General features: G+C 41.5%; 1 pseudogene; it reads right to left on the bottom strand.

The window, feature by feature from the left end:
* Nucleotides 1-3902: 3902 nt before the first annotated feature.
* On the bottom strand, nt 3903-4713 carry LOC108799692 (annotated as a pseudogene).
* Between the last annotated feature and the right edge of the window lie 13468 nt (nt 4714-18181).

The raw sequence follows: 18181 nt of genomic DNA, 5'->3' as shown, positions 1-18181 counted from the left end.
AGACATATAGCATATTTTTAGTGTTATCACATATATCTCCTCAGATAAGAATGGTTTAACTCAGAAGCGCTCAGCTGTTTACAAAGTTACATATGTCAAAAAAGACAAGTCTCTTTTTATGCGTATGCTAACTAAATGCAGACTAGTAAGGCCCCAGGCATGGATGGCCTGTCGCTTCTCTATTACAAGCACTTCCTTTCAACGTTAACTCTTTATTTCTTAGGTTTCTTCAATGCGATCACCGAGGGTCATACCCTGTAGACCGATTCCATAAATGCATATATTACAGTCTTGCCCACGAGCGTAAAACATCCTTTGATTAGTGCCAACTATCGGCCTATATCGCTCTTGAACTGCAATGTCAAGATTTTCACCTAAACGGTGAAGAAACTCAGGCCTCTTTACCTAGGTCTCTTACATCTAGACCAATTGGGCTTCACACCCATGAGAAACAAAGGATAATACCACTAGAAAACTTGACTTACTTGCTTAATCATGGTTAGAGGAAGTCCCGATGCGACTTCTATGCACAGATGCTGAGAAGGCCTTTGATAGTTGATTGGCAACTCATGGATCTCACTCTTCAGCATATAGGCCTACCACCCTCTATGCTGCAATGGATTTGGGCTCTTTAGTCCTCTCCTTCAGCTGCAGTCAAAATTAATGGCACTTCCTCTGGCTGGTTCTACATAGCAAACAGCACTAGACAAGGATGCCCCCCTTTCCCCGCTTATATCATTCTTACCCTGGAAGCTCAGTTTCCTTCAATCAGACACAGCTTCAACCAACCCTCCCTTACTTCCTTCATGCTACAGATTTATGGCTCCCTTTCTAATGACAAAATCAACAGCCTTAAATGTAACGTTACCATTATGGTAACGTTACATTTAAGGCTTTTGATTTTGTAAGTCTAATTTCAGCCTAATTTCAGTCTAAAAACAGTCTAATTTCACCCCTATTCTGTATACATTGAGAAAGGGCTTGGATTCATGGTAGTAGACCACCATAAGGTGGATTTGGAGATGTAATGTTTTTGAGATGAAAACCTTACCCAGATGCTGTAACTACTAAAAGGTTTTGCCAGTACCAATTCCCCAGTTTCTTCACTGAACCCAGGTAACAACAAGAAGTTCCAAAGAAACAAAAAAAAGTTTTACCTTTAGTTATACATTAAGTGTAAGATTTAATGCTGCGAAACCAACTATTTGTTTTTATTCGCAAACCCTAAAATATGTACCGTATAACATAACATACAGTATATAACATATATAAAAAACTAAATTATAGCATAAAAACTGAAACGATGGTGAAACTGATATTGTCAACTAGTGGCTAAATTAACAATTATGAAAACAATTTCAAATAAAATGTCACCAGCAAATTCCAAAGACACAACTATTGATTTTCTTCTAAAGCTATCTAATTGAAATTCAGAATTTCTTACAATCCTGCAATGATTGCAAAGTAATCACCTAAGTGTTTTTGTGGAAGCTTCAAGTGTCACTAGGCATCTTTAAAGAATATTCCATTTGTTCATAAACAAGATTTATTGCAGGTTTGTTCCTTTTCATTTACTAGTTACCCTTGTTACACCACTGACATTATGGGGTAATTTGCATCTCCTACTATATGCATTGCAATGTTTTCATTTTCTTTAGTTGGCTATAATGAGTTTCACCAAGAGAGATGATAGCACAAAATGTATATTTGTATTAGAAGAGCTGTACCCAAAACTTCAACTTTATTGGTAAGGGCCAACATATTTTTTGGCTCTGGTTATTACTTTATTGTTTTACTTGTTACCAATAAAACTGATAATATAGTTATCAGATGCTTAAAGAGACACTGTCACCATACCTATAAAGGGTAAGGTGGCAGTATCTCTGTAAATGACATCCCCTAACCTCATATGCCCACCTTACCCAAATTTCCTATTAGCTCCTTTGCAGCTGGCAAACTACCCAACTCTGCCGGGTATGGAGAAACATGTGACCTGCTCCTCTGTGTGCCTGCCCAGAACTTGCAGCCAATTGCTAGGTCCAAGCATTCACACATGACCATGATAGTGATGCCACAGCTACCCAGAGTAACTGACACAGCAGGCTGCAGAGGAGTAAAGTAGCTGCGATGGAGCATAGGTGAATAAAAGTGGGTCAGTGGATACCATTTTCAGAGACACTGTCACATTGCTCTGTATGAGTAAGGTAGAAATGTCTCCTTAACCACTTCAGGCCAAGCATGTTAAACTCTCTTCATTACCAGGCCGTTTTTTTATTTTTCAGTGCTGTGAAGGTTTGACTGACAATTACTCCATCATACAACACTGTAACCAATTTAATGTTATATCATTTTTTGAGACAGAGCTTTCTATTGGAGACATTTAATAACTATAAATAAAGAAAAAAAGACCAACAAAATGTATAAAACCTGTTTTCCTTACTTTCCGTAAAACTTTTCAAAAATACAAATGCCAGGACAGTATGAAAACCCCTGAAATAACTCTTCTTTTGGAAAGTAGACACCCCACGCTGATCTAATTTCTTGACACAATTTTATTGTAAATGAAGAAACATGCCAGTATTAAGGGGTTTAAAACATGAGCTTGGTAATGGTGTATTATATACATTAACAGGATTATTCACAAAAGGGTGAAGAGTGTGGAGAAGGCAGGAGAAGTGAACAATCTAGGACAACATAGCTGATTTGGAAATTTCTCCAATTCTGTCACTTTCCAGTTCAGCTAAGTTGTCCTAGATTGTTCACTTCTCCTGCCTTCTCCAAACCTTTCACCCTTTTCTGAATAACCCTGTAAGTGTACAGGACATACACAGAAGAAGGCGCAGAATAAAGGTTTAATATACACATATGCTGGATAAGAGAGGTGAATGAGTTAATATACAGTTCAGAACAAAGATAGAATGTACCTCACATATACTGTAGAGGAGAAGGAGTAAAAGGGTTAAAAAATGTATTATGTTCACTATTTCTTGGGAGACTGACTGCGGGAGCGGTAGCTCCTGTGCTGGCACACAGGCAGGAACAGGAGAATGTAAAGATGCATTCTCCTGTAACAATGGGGCTGCAGACCAGCCATTTATGTACAGTGGCCAGTCTGCAGGAGGTTAAAATGTATGTAAACCAAAAACTTTTGTTTTGGCTAAAACCCCTGTCAAGTTTTTTTAGGTGAATATTGCCTTAAAAGACAGAAAGTGATGGGAAATCCATAATTTTACAGTTGTCACCTAAACAAGAGCTGATGGCAAATCTTCCAATAGGGACATTGGTTCCGATACCTGTTTGAGAGGGAAACTCCCCTCAAGTTTAAGGATTTCAATGCACTTCCTGCATTCCAGGAACAGGAGGCAAAGGGAATGCGACAAAATTAGTGAATAGAGCAGAATTAGGAAGCTATGAGCGGTGGAAAGTGATAACACTACTCATTAATCCCCTTTCACCCACCATGATAAGGCACAGAAATGCCCTGGAACTACATGATTCCCAGTGGATGATGGGACATGTAGTTTCAGGAAATTCCATTGTCAGCAAACAAGAAGTTCCACCAGGCGCCCTGGACTTGGAAATAGAGCAGGAGAGAAGAAATGATCTCACAGGTAACGCTAAATAACTTTATACGTTGGTAGAACAGAGAGAAAGTTAACAGTCTGGGTTTGGTGGCATTCAGGGCCGGATTTACTCTCCCTGCTGCCCGAAGGCCAGGTTACTCAATGCGCTCCCGTCCCCACCAACCCCCCCCTACCCCCCTGGAGAATTGCAACCAGACGGTGGGGGTGGCAAGGTTAGTTTAAAAATTTTTGTTTTTTTTACTTTATCACTTTTTTATTTTTATTTATTTTTTTACTTTATTTAATTTTTTTATCTTATCATCTTTTACTTTTTTATAATTTTTTATTTTTTTAGCAAAGTCCGAGATTTATTTAAAATTTAATTATTAGGCATTGCAAATCAGGCAGGACACTAAATGATAGACCACTTCCCAGCCCCGAGAATACATTTCACTATGAAAACCATTAACATTTATCAGTAACAGGATTGATGCTTCACATTTTGAGAATGGAAATTGCCTCAGACAGGCACCTGTGTACTTTGGCTTTACCATCTTCTTCAAACCAAGGACCCGGGGCACAGTAAAGGCTTGAATAGCTGCCTATTTTCCCACAAAATGGAGGAAACCATAACGTTAAATATGCCAATTTCATGTGGAGGGAGTAAAAACACAGGGGCTCAATGTAGCTGTTAAATAAGTGAAGATCGCACTGTCACGTCACACCCTGCCCATTAAAACCCACAAAGCATTTGCCAAACACAGCTTAAAATAAAAAGTAAAACAAAGTTCTGCATTGTTATAAAACTTGATAAAAAATAGTATTTCAAACTATACAGTTACCAGAAGTACACAATTATCAAAATTCACAGAGTTCACTTGGCATCACCAGACGCCTCTGCTTTCTGTGCCTTATCAGACTTTGCGTCTCCATTCTCTGCAGCATTGGTGGCATCTTTTCCAGAGTCTCCCTTTCCTTTCTTGCCTTTGGGAGCTTTTTCAACTTTCTTTGGAGCAGCTGCCTTCTTGGGTTTTGCCTCTGCTTTAGCTGGGACTGGTTTAGAAGATAGCCGGGCAGATCTCCTTTGTGGCTCATCCTTTGCTTTGGACTTGTCAACTTTTGCATCTCCTTCAGCCTTTCATTTTGGCATGGTTGCTGTTCGGACGGCACTAATGGAGAAATTCCAACAACTTCTTTCCGTTACTTCCCAGCGACTGAAACCCTTTATTATAATTTTTTATCTGATTTTTTAATATTTTTTTTCTTATTATTTTTTACAGTTTAATCCCCTGTGACAGCTGAGAGGGGAAAGCTGCGAGTGCAGCCCTCCCCTCTCACTGTTTACACACCGAGCAGAGCGGAGAAGGGACATTCTCTGCTCTGCTCCCCTCTCTCCATCCGGCCGGCAAAGAGATAGGACGGACCTGCAGTGTTATTACAAGTGACCTTGGCGGCATCGCCGAGATCACTCGTGAAGGACGAGTGGCTTTGCTACTCTACATTTAGCCCTGCTTGCCCAGAAATGCATGTCCCAGGCGTTGGGAGATTTCATACCCCTGCCGTCCCTCTGCTCCCTCTCGTCCCAAGGCCGGTCCTCGGTGGCCTTGTGGCAAATCCGGCCCTGGTGGCAGTTCAGTAATATAACATATACTGTGATGGTGAGATAATCCTGGATTTTAGCTTTAACCGCCAAAAGGCAATCACCATGATAGGTCCACAACATGTGGCATAGAGTGAGTCTGCTGGCAATTCAATCTATCAAAAGAATCCTTGGGACACTTTTCATCCAGCAAGCACAATAACTAGATGTTGCTGAGGTCCACATGCCGACTTATTCATAAAGTGATACAAAGAGCAATGAGGATATGTAAAATGCATTAAACCAGATTTAATTTGCCTGATATTAGGACAGTAAAGGTTTTTGTATTGGTTGCTGTGGATGACTGCACTTTTCATATCACTTTGCAGTGCCTCAGAGAGGGAACCCAGTAGTGTTTGATTTGTATCTGTCTTAAGCCAGAGTAAAGTCAGGTTTTCCTTTTTTTTCTTATTACAGCCAGGCAAATAGCACTTGCTGTATGAGAACTCCAAAATGTCAATCTACTGGAATTTATTTTAATCAGATTAATTTGTTTTCTCTCCAAAAAATCAGAATCTTACTTAACTTCAGAATCATGTATGTCTTGTTATAGGTAATACAGTATTTCAGCTAATACAGTATTCCTGTGTGTTCCCACAGCTTTATAAAAACTCTTGTTCTTTAAGCACCGGAATCCCAGATGATGTTTTAAAACTGCACAGGGGTAGCCCTACCATGCTTTGCAACAGGCACTGGGATTTTCCCAACATGCATTTAGTTAAAAACTGAATAAAGCCTTCCTAAATCAAAACGCATATGTTCACTTTGAGCTTCAAAATTCTGATGCATTACATACAAATCCTACTAAAGTGATATCATTTTAATTAGCAAACTTCATTGTTTATATTTTGGGGTAAATATATAGGGGATCACAAATTATGTAAGGGTTGAATTGTGAAAAAGAATTACAGGAAAATAGATGTTTTTTTTAAAGTTAGTATTTATTTCCAATAAAAACCATGGAAATAAAAAATAGGATTTTTTACTTATTGTAAAATTCTTTTCTTTGGGTACATTAAGGGACATAGTATGGTAGTTCAGATACATAGTACTGTCCAAAAGCAATCCAACTGAGTGGACAACACAGCAAACAAGATACTATCAGGCCCACAAGTAACAGCAGTTTACCAAAGGAGAACCCAACAGAGTTTTCAGTGCTGCCTTAAAGGAGAACTCGAGAGGTGAGGGAACCCGGTATGTGTTCCCTCACCTCCCGATCTACTGAGCCGACCTGTGACAGTCTCATTGTCACAGGTCGGCTTAGAACTATGACATGAGTGGAAATCACTCATGTCATAGTTCTCCTTTAAGAACATTATATTGAAGCTGGCATCAAATGAGGCTTCAACATCCACCTAGTACAACCTAACAAACATGTGAGCAGAAGGTGACTGCCTTACAGAGCTTATAAACAGATGCCTGATGCTGAAAAGCCCATGAACTGACCTGGAAGAATGCGCTTTGAAAAGAAAAGATGCAACCTTGTCTTTAACTCTATAGGCTTGAATGATGAGCTATTGGGCAGTACTATGTACCTGTACCAAGTGGCGTCGCTACAGGGGGGAAAGGGGGGCCTCTCCGCGGCGTCTGCGCTCCTCTCCTGCTGACAGCCGCGCGATCGTCTTCATTCCAGCATAGCCAGCCTGCTATTGGCTCTTTTAAATTGCAGTAGCCAATAACAGGCTGGCTATTGCACCCGCCCACTGCCTGCTGTCAATCAACCAAGGTGGACCTGATAGAAAACTTAAGGTCCCTCCTCTGCTGATTGACAGCAGGCAGTGAGTGGGTGCAGTAGCCAGCCTGTTTTTGGCTATTGCAATTTGAAATATCCAATAGCAGGCTGGCTAGTGCTCCCAGCAATGCAGTAAAAAAAAAAGTTTAAAAAAAATTTAATTAAATTAAAAAGTAAAAAAAAATAAAAAGTTAAATAAACTAAAATTAAAAATCCCCCATAAAATTATAGGCCCCAGCCCCTGCGAACACACGCATTTAAAAAAAATAAAAAACATAACATAACAAACACATAACAATTTTTTTTAATTTTTTTTTAATACTCACCTGATCCCTGGATCCACCGACAAGTGCAGCCTCCCATCTCCCATGCTGTCAGAAGCTGCATACAGCGTGTGCTTAAACCGGCGCACTGTGTGCAGCTTCTGAGAAGATACGCTATTAGCGTAGCGGGAGCGATTTAAAATGCACAGCCGGCTTCCCCGCTATGCTAATAGCGTATCTTCTCAGAAGCTGCACACAGCGCGCGCCGGTTTAAGTAGTAACCAGCACACGCTGTATGCAGATTCTGTCGCAACCGCAGGGCGCAGATGCCATCTGCAATTAAATAAGCTCTCGGCACCCAGCGGTTGCGACATGCAATTAAAATGATTAGTGGCCCCCCAGATCTGACTGTGGTATCTTATGTGCCCCCCCTATATATTGTTCCTAGAGTCGCCACTGCCTGGGATATGCATGGTGAACACTGCTGGAACATGAGGTTCTGTCCATAACAGAATCTGGTTTACATCTCTTTGAGCTGTGAGACTTCTTCTCCCTGTTGGTTGATGTAAGTCACTGCCATGGTGTTGTCCGGCCGAATCCTGGTTGGATGACTTTGCAGTCCATTGCTCCAGCACTGAAAGGACAACCAACTCTTTCTAAGTTGCAAAATGTTGATGAGGAAATTAGGTTTCTTAACTACCTCCCAGCCGGCCGTTGTGTATACACGGCCGGCCGGGAGCTTCTTGGATGTAACTGGGCGTGTATACACGTCCTGTTAGTCCCGCCCACTCATGCGCGCGGCGCAAGAGGGAAAGACACATAATTAAAAAACCGGCAGTGGCTGGCAGGTTGAGGCTGGGGAATTTTTGTGTTTTGTAGAGATCGTTACACAAGCTCCCTCCGGTCCCCTCTCCGGTGTCAGAATGCAGAAGTGATGTATATTACATCACTTCCGCATTCTTGTGTCACTCTCTAGCTTCAGATGCTGGAGAGAAGCTGATGAAGCAGATCTGTGCTTCATCAGATTCTTTAGTGGGTCCTAGGTGACATTAGGGATCTTGGAGACCCCTGATGTCTCCATAAAGAGGACCTGTCACCTCTTTTGGTTTCTTAGCCACCTCTGTGATAGCAATAAAGTTAAGTGGAAAAAAAAATAGGAAAAAAAATTAAAAGTTTCCCCCAAATTTTTTTCTAAGTTACACATAAAAAAGAATTTAAAAAAACATTTTTTTTAAAAAGTCCCCACCCCTACATACACGCATGTAAACATGCGTCAGGTGCGCATACCTGCGAAAACGACTATTGCGCCCATTACGGCGCACATGTTACATATTGCCGCGAACGTCGCAGTGAGAGCAATAATTCTAGGGCCATCAATCACTGATAACACTAAACTGATGAGCGGTAAAAGCTTTTAAAGCGTCGCCTATGCCCAATTTTGGGTATGCTAGTTTTTTGTGATTTCGCAAGTGCGCGCAATTTTTAAGCTTGACATGTTTGGTGTCTATTTACCCGACGTGACCCTGTCTTTTATATTTTTTCAAAAAAGTGGGTAGTATTAGTTGTTTTATAACATAATGTAAAAAAAAACTTTTTTTTTTCAAAATGTTCAGTAATTTCTCCTGAATATAGTAAAAAATAAAACCCCCAGTAGTGATTAAATACCACCATAAGAAAGCTCCATCTGTCCCCAAAAAATGGTATAAAATTAATTTCAGTACAGAGTTGCATGATGGAATAAACGTCAATCAAAGTACCGCAGCGCTGAATACTGAAAAATGGCCTGGCCAGGAAGGGGGTCTAAACACCTGGTCTTCAAGCGGTTAAGTAACCAAGTCCCTTGAACCGAGGACTCCTGGCAACCAGACGGTGGGGGGGAACCAGGACTGACATCCATCGTAAGAACCTTCCAGTCCAGCAGGAAGGATTTCCCAACCCCAAGGAAGAACTCCAGAGCCACAAGATCAGAGCAAACCCGGTTTTAGCCATCAGGCATATGAGACAGTCCAGAGACTGGGCTTTCTCATATCTGACTCCTATGCAGCCAGAATGTTTTGTTGGAACTTTTGAGTGGAATTGGGCATATGGAGCTGCTTCAAAAAAAGAGGCTCCCAATAAGCCCAATATCCTCATGAAAATAGTGAGGGTTGGTCGGCTCCTGGACTCTAGCGTCCAAACATTGCTCAAATGTTTGGAGGTTCAAGATCCTACAGAATGTCTGCATGTTTTGAACAATTAGTTTGTTATTTGATGATAGAGTTTGTACTGTCTGTTACCTCAGTAGAAGGTTTCCAGGTATCCCACTATGGGAATGCTCTGAGCGCACAGCAGAGCAAGTACAGGGGCTAGCACCTTGGTAAGCCCAAAGTGTTATGAATAGACCAGGGAAGGGCCACAAACTGGTAATGCTGTAAGTCTACTGCAGAACACAAGAAGGATTGATGTTCCACAAATATGGACATGAAAGTAGGCCCCTTTTATGGTAACAGAGGCCAAATAGTCCCCCTGGTAGAGGGAAGCCATGACTGACTTTGAAGATTGCCTGCAAATTCCCATACCCAAATGAAGGTGTTGTTTAGATCCAGAATGGGGTGAATGACCCCTTTTGCTTTGGGAAAAGGGTTTGAGTAGAAACCCGGAAACCTTTTCTTTTCCAGAAAAATGGCTAGGAGCCCCTGAGAAAAAAAGCTGCACCAGAGCAGCATGGAGGCCTGGTCATTTTTGCAAGACTGTTGGAAGGTTTGACAACATGAAGTGAGGCGGAGGTGGAGGCCGAAATTCTAGCTTGTAGCCCGTGGATACCACGTTCTGGACTCAAACATCTGGGACCAGGTGGCTGCAAAGGCCAACACACATTCCCCCACTTGGATAAATGGGGGTGCCCCCACATTGCAAGATTAACTTGCTTATGGGTTTGGAGGACTTGGGACCTCGGGATTAAGTCAGAACTGATAATTGCAGAAACGTCACCAGCACACCAAATCCTTATAGGATCAAAGTTCGTTGCATAGCATTGCTGATGAAGGGACCCTGTGTGGCCCCGAAAGCGCTTGTGTAACTGACATGAGTTTGCAATAAAATCTACGAACTTTGATCCTATAAGGATTTGGTGTGCTGGTGACGTTTCTGCAATTATCTGTATTTGGCGGCGCCATCCGCAGTCATTCCGAGCACCCCTCCCCGATCACGGGGTCATACCGGTAAGGAGTGCAACTAGCCTTTTCTTTTTTTCTAAGTCAGAACTGAGTCCCAGCCTGGGAGAAATGAAAGTAACTTTTCTTAGCCTCTGAGGTAGAGAGTTTTCCAGTCTGAGACTGGGCGCACTTTTGCCTGGTGAAATCCTTGATAAAGTTGTCCAGGAATTCCTAAACTTCTTTGGTCCAGCAGATGGACATGGCGGCAATGGCAGGTTGCAGTGCAGGGCCAGCAAAGATGATTAAGCCCTTGGAAAGGGCTTCTAGCAGTTTATCCACAGGGTCTTTAAACACAGGGATGTCCTCTACATTCAAAGTCTTGTTAAGACATAAAATGTCCAGATGCACTACCGGGACAGTCCACTTTTTAAGGTATTCCTCCTTAATAGTATATAGCTGGGAAAAATGCTTGGGAGGAGAAAAGATTTTTTCAGGATCAGGCCAATCACTATACAAAACAGAGTGCAAAGGTGAGTGTACAGGAAAGGTTGCTCCAGGTCAAGGCATATGTGCACTGCATATTTAAGGACTAAAATTTTATCCTTAAGCTTGAAGTTATGATGGTAGACTGAGACTTCTCATGTACTAAGTCATCAAACACAGATAAGGTACATTCCTCTTCATCCTCACCAGAAGCAGCTGCATCAATGGACTCTGAAGAAGAGGGCATGGATGCATGCTTGTGGAACCTGCATTCTGAGTCAGCTAACATTGCTGAAAGTAAACTCAGACAGAAAATCAGACAAAAAATTCCTCCCTGGATAAGGAGACTGGAGCCACTTCTGAAGGAATTAAGGGGGGCTCTGAGGGGTGATGCAGCTGTGTGTAAGCTGGCCTTCAGAACCACTGCCCTTGTACTTATGGTCTTCTATAATCAGTATAAGGTCTTCCCACAAAGGGTACTCACATGAAGGGTTAATGCCATCTGTGACTTGTCACTGGAGGCACAAGGGACAAGTCACAGACTGAGTGAGTGTGGATGAGGAGATAGCAGGAGAGACTAAGCAGGTCTGTGCACGCTCCAGAAAATCGTGCGTGCATGTGCAGTACAACCAATTAGGAGACTCATTAAGGGCACACAGGCACTGAGCTCAGTATAATGGTGCTATTTTTAAAATGGTGCTAATATTAAAAATGGCACTGATCCTCCTCCTGCCATCAGCCTGCAAGTAAACGTGTACAGTCTGTGCTCCTGAGTTAACCCCTTAGAGGGCTCAAATAACATTTTAAGCACAATGAGGGTCCCATATGGACCATGTCCTGACTTACTGTAGTGCCTGAAATGCCTTGTGGTCCCCAGTGAGCATACTCCCTAGGAAGTCTTCAGGAACTGGATTTTACCAGATGGGTGTAACATGGCCCTAGCCCTTTAAAGCACTCTGTAGCTAACGCACACATTACACCAAGGATGTCTAGCAGAGCACCTTCAGTGGAGACCAGTGTTCTGCTATGACACTAGACAAACTAGAGCAAGATGGAGTGGGAATGGTTTACCCAAATTACCATCCTGTATACACAGGGCCGGTGCTAGACTATTGTGCGTCATAGGCAAGACCAGCTACTTGTACCCTCCAGCCCTCCTCTCACAGCGCAACCCCCAATCCCCCCCCCCACGCGGCCCCATCTTCCTGCCGGCCAGCTTCTGTAGACAACAGGTAGATGTAACCAGGCAGGCACAATAGCAAGACTGCTATTGGCTATTTTATTTGAAATAGCCAGTAGAAGACTTGCTATTGAAACCTCACCCATTGAGCAGAGTAGTAGATCTGAGAGAGAAAGTTGTCTCTCAGTTTCGCTCCTCTGCTCAGTGGGCGGGTGCAATATGCAGCCTGCTATTGGCTTTTGCAATTTGAAATAGACAGGGGGGCGCCATGGAAGGTCAGTTGTCGAGGCTGCGCCCTAGGCAGCAGTGTGCCCTAGGCAGCTGCCTAGTTTGCCTAGTGGCAGCACTGGCCCTGATAATACAAAACCTAAAAGATATAACGTGTGCAATCGAGACATCGCAGAAACAGGGGGGGAAAACGGTCAGGGACTCAGGGATTTAGGGTGAAAAAGGTTGAGGGTACTCAGGTGTGAAAGCACGCATGTCACCAAATGCTGGCAACAATCAAAATTCAGCAACAGCTTCTCTGGGTTCCTCCTTTATTGCAGCATGTCTAATATGTATGTGATAATAGCAGTAAATAAGAGTAAAATGCTGCATTAGGAACATGAGATTTTGGTAATGCTATGAGGGAACGGGGTTAAAGAGACAAAGTGAACATTTGATCTCTCAATTAGCAATTTCACTTTAACTCTTAAAGACAATAAAATTTTAGACAATGTAGCAGTTTCTGAAATGTAATGCAGTAAGGAAAGAGCTGTGAAATTAATTAATTTCCTACTGCAGTCTTAGGAAAACATTAAAATATAATAAAGAGAACAAAGTGTATTTGAATGGCACCTCAATTTAATTTAACAGGGATACAGATTTGATGAAGAATGGTCTTGAAGAGCTTTCAAAATCATTTTAAGAGACAATTATACTCTTTCCATAGACACATGCTCCCTCATTGTTTAGCTAGCTATCCAGAACTGCCACATTTTCTGTTGGTCACACACCTACACAATCCATAGTGAAGAAGTAATGCCCTCTGGTGGAATCTGAAAATCCAGATAAACAGTTTCCTCTTTCAATATTCCAGTCTACGCACATTTGATAGTTTTCCTTTTTCCAGGATATAAGAAGATACTAAGAAATGAGAGTTGTAATCATTTACATTCCCAATATATTGAAAAGGGGCAAGAGAGAGGGAAACAAATGAAAGAAAAACACTGAAAGAAAGAGGAGGGAAAATTAAATAAAAGGTAAGAAAACGAAAAAGGAATTGAGAACGACAGGAAGGGTGATGGGAGAGGGCACAAAATAAGGAAGTGCAAAAGTAATACTTAGCAAAAAGGACACAATGATGGGAAGGTTGAATTTCATGTTTGCATGTACAATACAATAGAGCTAATGAGTTTTTTTTTTGTTTTTTTTAAACAGAGAAAAGAAAATGAACACACAATTGAGTGATTAATTTGAGTTTTGGATGAATCTTTACATGAAATAAAATATACGCACTGATTGGTTGCTTTTGGCAACATCTCCAGTTGTGTTCCAATGTTCTTCCCAGCAATGTTAATGCTGTGTGATGAAGGGAATTTTGCATTACCTGACTTTAGCTGTGAGCATATCTTCTTAAACCCTATAATGCTTCTGTCTTACAATTTAAACCATACACATCCCAGACTTCTGGCAATAAAAAAACCGAATCAAGTCCATATTGAAATTTAAGGAACGTTGCTTAACACAGTTCTCTAAAGCTACTAATTCCTAAAAAGAAAACTAATAATCTTTTTAATGTGTTTGAGATGTACATGTTAAAGTTATTAGCTTAACATACGTAATCTTTATTTTAATGTTTTCAATGCCTTAGTTCTGTGTATAGTTTGTATAAATATGTACTTGGGGGCATCCATTTTTGCTTACTTCATATGCAGGCTCTGTTCCTGGATGTTGCACACTGGTTATACCTTTCTTTTCCTCGTTCTCATTGCAAGCCCAACAGACAGGTCTGACTGACTGAAAAAAATGCACTTCTTGGGCTTAGTCGGCACTCTTACTGAATGGCAGCAGCTTTCTAGAACTGCGAGCAGCAGCCTTAGTCTTGCGATGGTTGGAAAGTAATTTAAAAAAACGTACGATCTGCCCATCTTGGACAGGCAGATCGTACTAACTGAGGGGCGGGCTTCCGATGACCGCAATGCTGAACGGGCAGTGTGCGTGTGCACACACCGGCCCGTTCGGCATTTGTCTCCTGAGCATGCCACAGCCGAAAATTGTAAGATTTTCGTCTGGTTTTCGAACATGCTCCTTAGACAAAAGACATGCGACCGTACAGTAAAAACGGTCGCACGCCTGCCATACACTTTGTGATTATCGTACGATCGCGGGATTTCCCGCGATTATCGTGCGATAATTGCACAGTGTATGGGCACCTTTACAAGCCAAAGATTTCTTTGCAACTTCAGATCAGAGGCTGACTTAAAATGACAGAGGCCTCGCTGCACTCCCCATCCATCGGCTCAGGTGAGGGCAAGATGGGATCCTCAGATGGTCTGTCTCCTTCTGGACCACCTCGCACATCCTCTCCCTCATTGTCTCCAAAGGCGGCTACCCCTCCAGACCACAGCCCTGCCAAATCTAGACCATGGATGTCAGAACCAGTGGAGGCCCAACACAAATTGAACTCGCTTAACTCTTCTCTTGATGACACTAGAAAAACTGGTAGAATGGATAGATGACTTCCCCACCACTGATGAGCCAGTTTCAGACTCAACATTAAAAGACATGCTCATGTCTCTAAGGAGCTCTTTCCATGCTGATATGCAATCCCTGATGCATCAGTTTAAAATCTCCATCAACTAGGAGAAATATCTCTATCATGGAGATTAAGATGGGGGAATTTGCTACAACATTCAATGATTTAGTAGATTCCCACCATGACAGGGAAAACAATTTAATCTGTTTTAAAGCTAAACTGGCAGATCTGGAAGATCGTTCACAAAGGAACAACCTTAACATTTGTGGTATTCCTGAAGCTGTCGCAATGCATGAATTACTGCATTATGCACAGACTCATGCAAAGCATATTCTAGCTGATCTTCCTCTGTCAGAGCTTGTATTAATTGTGTCCATCGCTTACCGAAACCTCCCCACTTGCCAGAAATGACACCTAGGGATGTCATATTGAGGATCCATTTTTCCACGTTAAAGAAAAATCAATGGGTGCTGTACGCTCTGCTTCTAACTCGCCTATACCGTATGCACATCTGCAAATCTTCGCAGACCTCTCGCAGCATACCCTGCCGCACAGGAAAGGCTTATGTCCAATAACTAAAGCTGTTCGCAATCATAAAATTGCATATTGCTGGGGATACCCTACTAAACCTATCCTCAATAAAGACAATGAGTCATTTACAGTAACCACACTGGAACAGGGCCTATCTCCCTTGAAAGAGTGGGAGATTCTATCCAACACAGAAAAAGCTTCTCCACCTGGCCAGACATTGAGCAAATTGACCTCAGAGTGGCATACGGTGGCCCACAAGAAGTATCAAAACCTGTCTCCTAAGCCTCTGGAGTGACCCGATATCAATCTTCATATTTCTCCTGACTCGGGGTTCACTGTTTTTTCCACCACTCACAAAATGACACCCCCTCCGACATGCACAATAAATCTTACTGCAGTTTGGTCCCCTTTGGGGTTCTATTTTGATGACTCTCCAAACTTGTTGTTTTTTGCTTGTTATATGCTTTCTCTCTCTTAGCCAAGTAATTGCTCAGACATCCTTATCTATATGTGAAGCCCCTGTTGACAACAGTATCCTTGAGAAGGTTTGGCCCAAGGTTACTCTCACTACTCCTGCAGTCTGTGAACCGAGAAATGCACCCTCTGAGTATTTCTCAGTTTCTTCTTCCCTCATGTTTTGATCATTAATGGCTCTGAAGTGTGTATCCTTGAACGTTAAAAAAAATGCACTTATCGTGGTTGAGAATTTATCTCAACAATTATTAATTTGACTGAATTTAAATACTGTACAGATAGCCTCTAGACAAAAAAATCTTCAAATCTGAATATATGATAAAGTCCTGAAACTATGGCTCACCAATCACAAAAAAAGTTATATAAAAACAAATGCAATAACTGTTAAAATAACACAAATGCTCAAAATACACAGGGTTACACTTTAAGGAGGCCTAAGAAGAGTGGTCAGGTGACCCTGCTGACCAATGACAGCTCACCATTGGAAATTATTATCTTAGATTCCGAGTTTTTAAGAAAAAAATAATAAACTGACAGGTTTAATCATTCTCTGCTTTATCCTAAATTAAAAAATATTATTTAATATTATGTAGATATTATTGCCAACGCAAAGCTTTTTTTTTTCACTTCATATTTAATACTTTTGATACTTTTCATATGACAAAAGTATCTACTCAGTCTCGTGTCTCAGTGGATCTGAATCACTGGCCACTAGGCCTCTATTTGTAAAGAGCAAAAATACCCTTTATGAATTTAAAAAATCTAAAATCTCATCTTCTACAAGTTTGTTTTGAACTTAAATACAGTACTATGGTATTTTGTTAAAAAATACTGTACATTTGGGCCAAAAAGGTACGTAAATCTCCTTTACCCCGAGATGTCTGCTGACGTCTTCTGCTGCTGATGGTGGTAGTCCATACATAACTCAACTGTTACCTGCCCCAGACAACTTCAAGATAATTGGATGATGATCATCTAATGCCTCTAAATACCTTAGATTGTAAAACATTTTAACGAGCTCACACACTGTTAATGATCATTAGCCTTTGGGTGAGGGAGTGCTATTGCTTGATCTCCTAAGCTGAATGCATAGATAAAGGGGTGTCTTCTCTGAGAATATTTAGAAAAAGATTTTTCAGCAGATGGGACATGCAAGCATGATTTCACTAGGGAGATGTTACAGGGTTTTTGAGAGATTTGATCTTAATTTCTCACTGTAGTATGATAAGGGATATTCAGTTCTCTGATTGGTGAAAAAGGTTTTCACCAATCAGAAGAACAATCATCTGTTGTTGAGGTGTAGGGGTCATTTGGTTGTGGCAGCAGAGAAGCAAGGTTCTTTTTTTGAGGACGCCTGCCATGTAACAACTGAATGGAGTTCCCTATACTGGGAGGACTTGAGTCAGGGACTGTGTTTCCCTAGGACTTCCAGAACAAAGTAAATGCATCAACCAGCTACAAGCAATGTTAGTGCAGTTGAAGGTCCTGATCTGCTGATCAAAAGCTTATATTATTTCTAGAGGTGCACCGAAATAGAAATTTAAAAACTGAAACGAAACCGAAATAAAAAAATTGTTAGGCCGAAACCGAAAATGTTTTTATTATAATTTTTTCAAATTTTTAAAATATGTTATTTTTATTTTATAAACGTTTTCATTTGTTATTATTTATTTTTATTTAATTAATTTTTTATTAAATATTTTAATTTTTTACTTTACTTTTAGGGGCTTCAGGGAAATATTAGGGGTCTAAACAGACCCCTGATATTTCCCTTTTAAAAAAGAAAAAGAGATTGAGAATACAAAGTCCTCTATCTCTTTTTCTGCAGCCCGTCTTATCAATGAGCAGGAATCCTCTCTACTGAGTGTTCCTGTTGATTGATAACATGAGGACATAGTGTGTTTACTAGAACCACAATCATGAATGAACAGGAGGTTATGTAGATCACTCCCATTCATTCATAATTGAGGATATAGTCAACATACCATATCATCAATTATGTACAAACACTCAGCGATCACTGATCACTGACTGCTTGTACCCGCTCTCCATTCTGACATGCTGCCATAGGAGGCTGAGCGAGCGGTGCAGAGAGGAGAGCTCAGCCCCCTGTGACAGCACGAGCTGTCTCCGCTCCCACACGGGTCTGCCGGACTGCGATAAGAGGCTGAGCGGTGTGGGAGAGACACCAGCCGCTCACAGTGCTCTCCTCCAGCAGCGCTCGGCCGGCTGTCACTTTCTCTCCTCCCCCTGGGACACAGAGCAGCGCCCAGCGGGGAGGAAAGAAACCAGGGATGCTCCGCGGTATCGGCAGGAAAATGGCACTTTCGGCATTTAGCCATAAGTGCCATTTTCAGCCGATATGTTTTGGCGGCCGATATATCGGTGCATCCCTAATTATTTCACAAAAACCTTTAGTAATAGTTCCAAAGCATGCACAAA

This window comes from Nanorana parkeri, unplaced genomic scaffold (assembly GCF_000935625.1).
Source record: "Nanorana parkeri isolate BGI_ZX_2015 unplaced genomic scaffold, ASM93562v1 scaffold1790, whole genome shotgun sequence".
NCBI classification, from domain to species: Eukaryota; Metazoa; Chordata; class Amphibia; order Anura; family Dicroglossidae; genus Nanorana; species Nanorana parkeri.
This window is presented reverse-complemented; position numbering and strand designations above follow the sequence as displayed.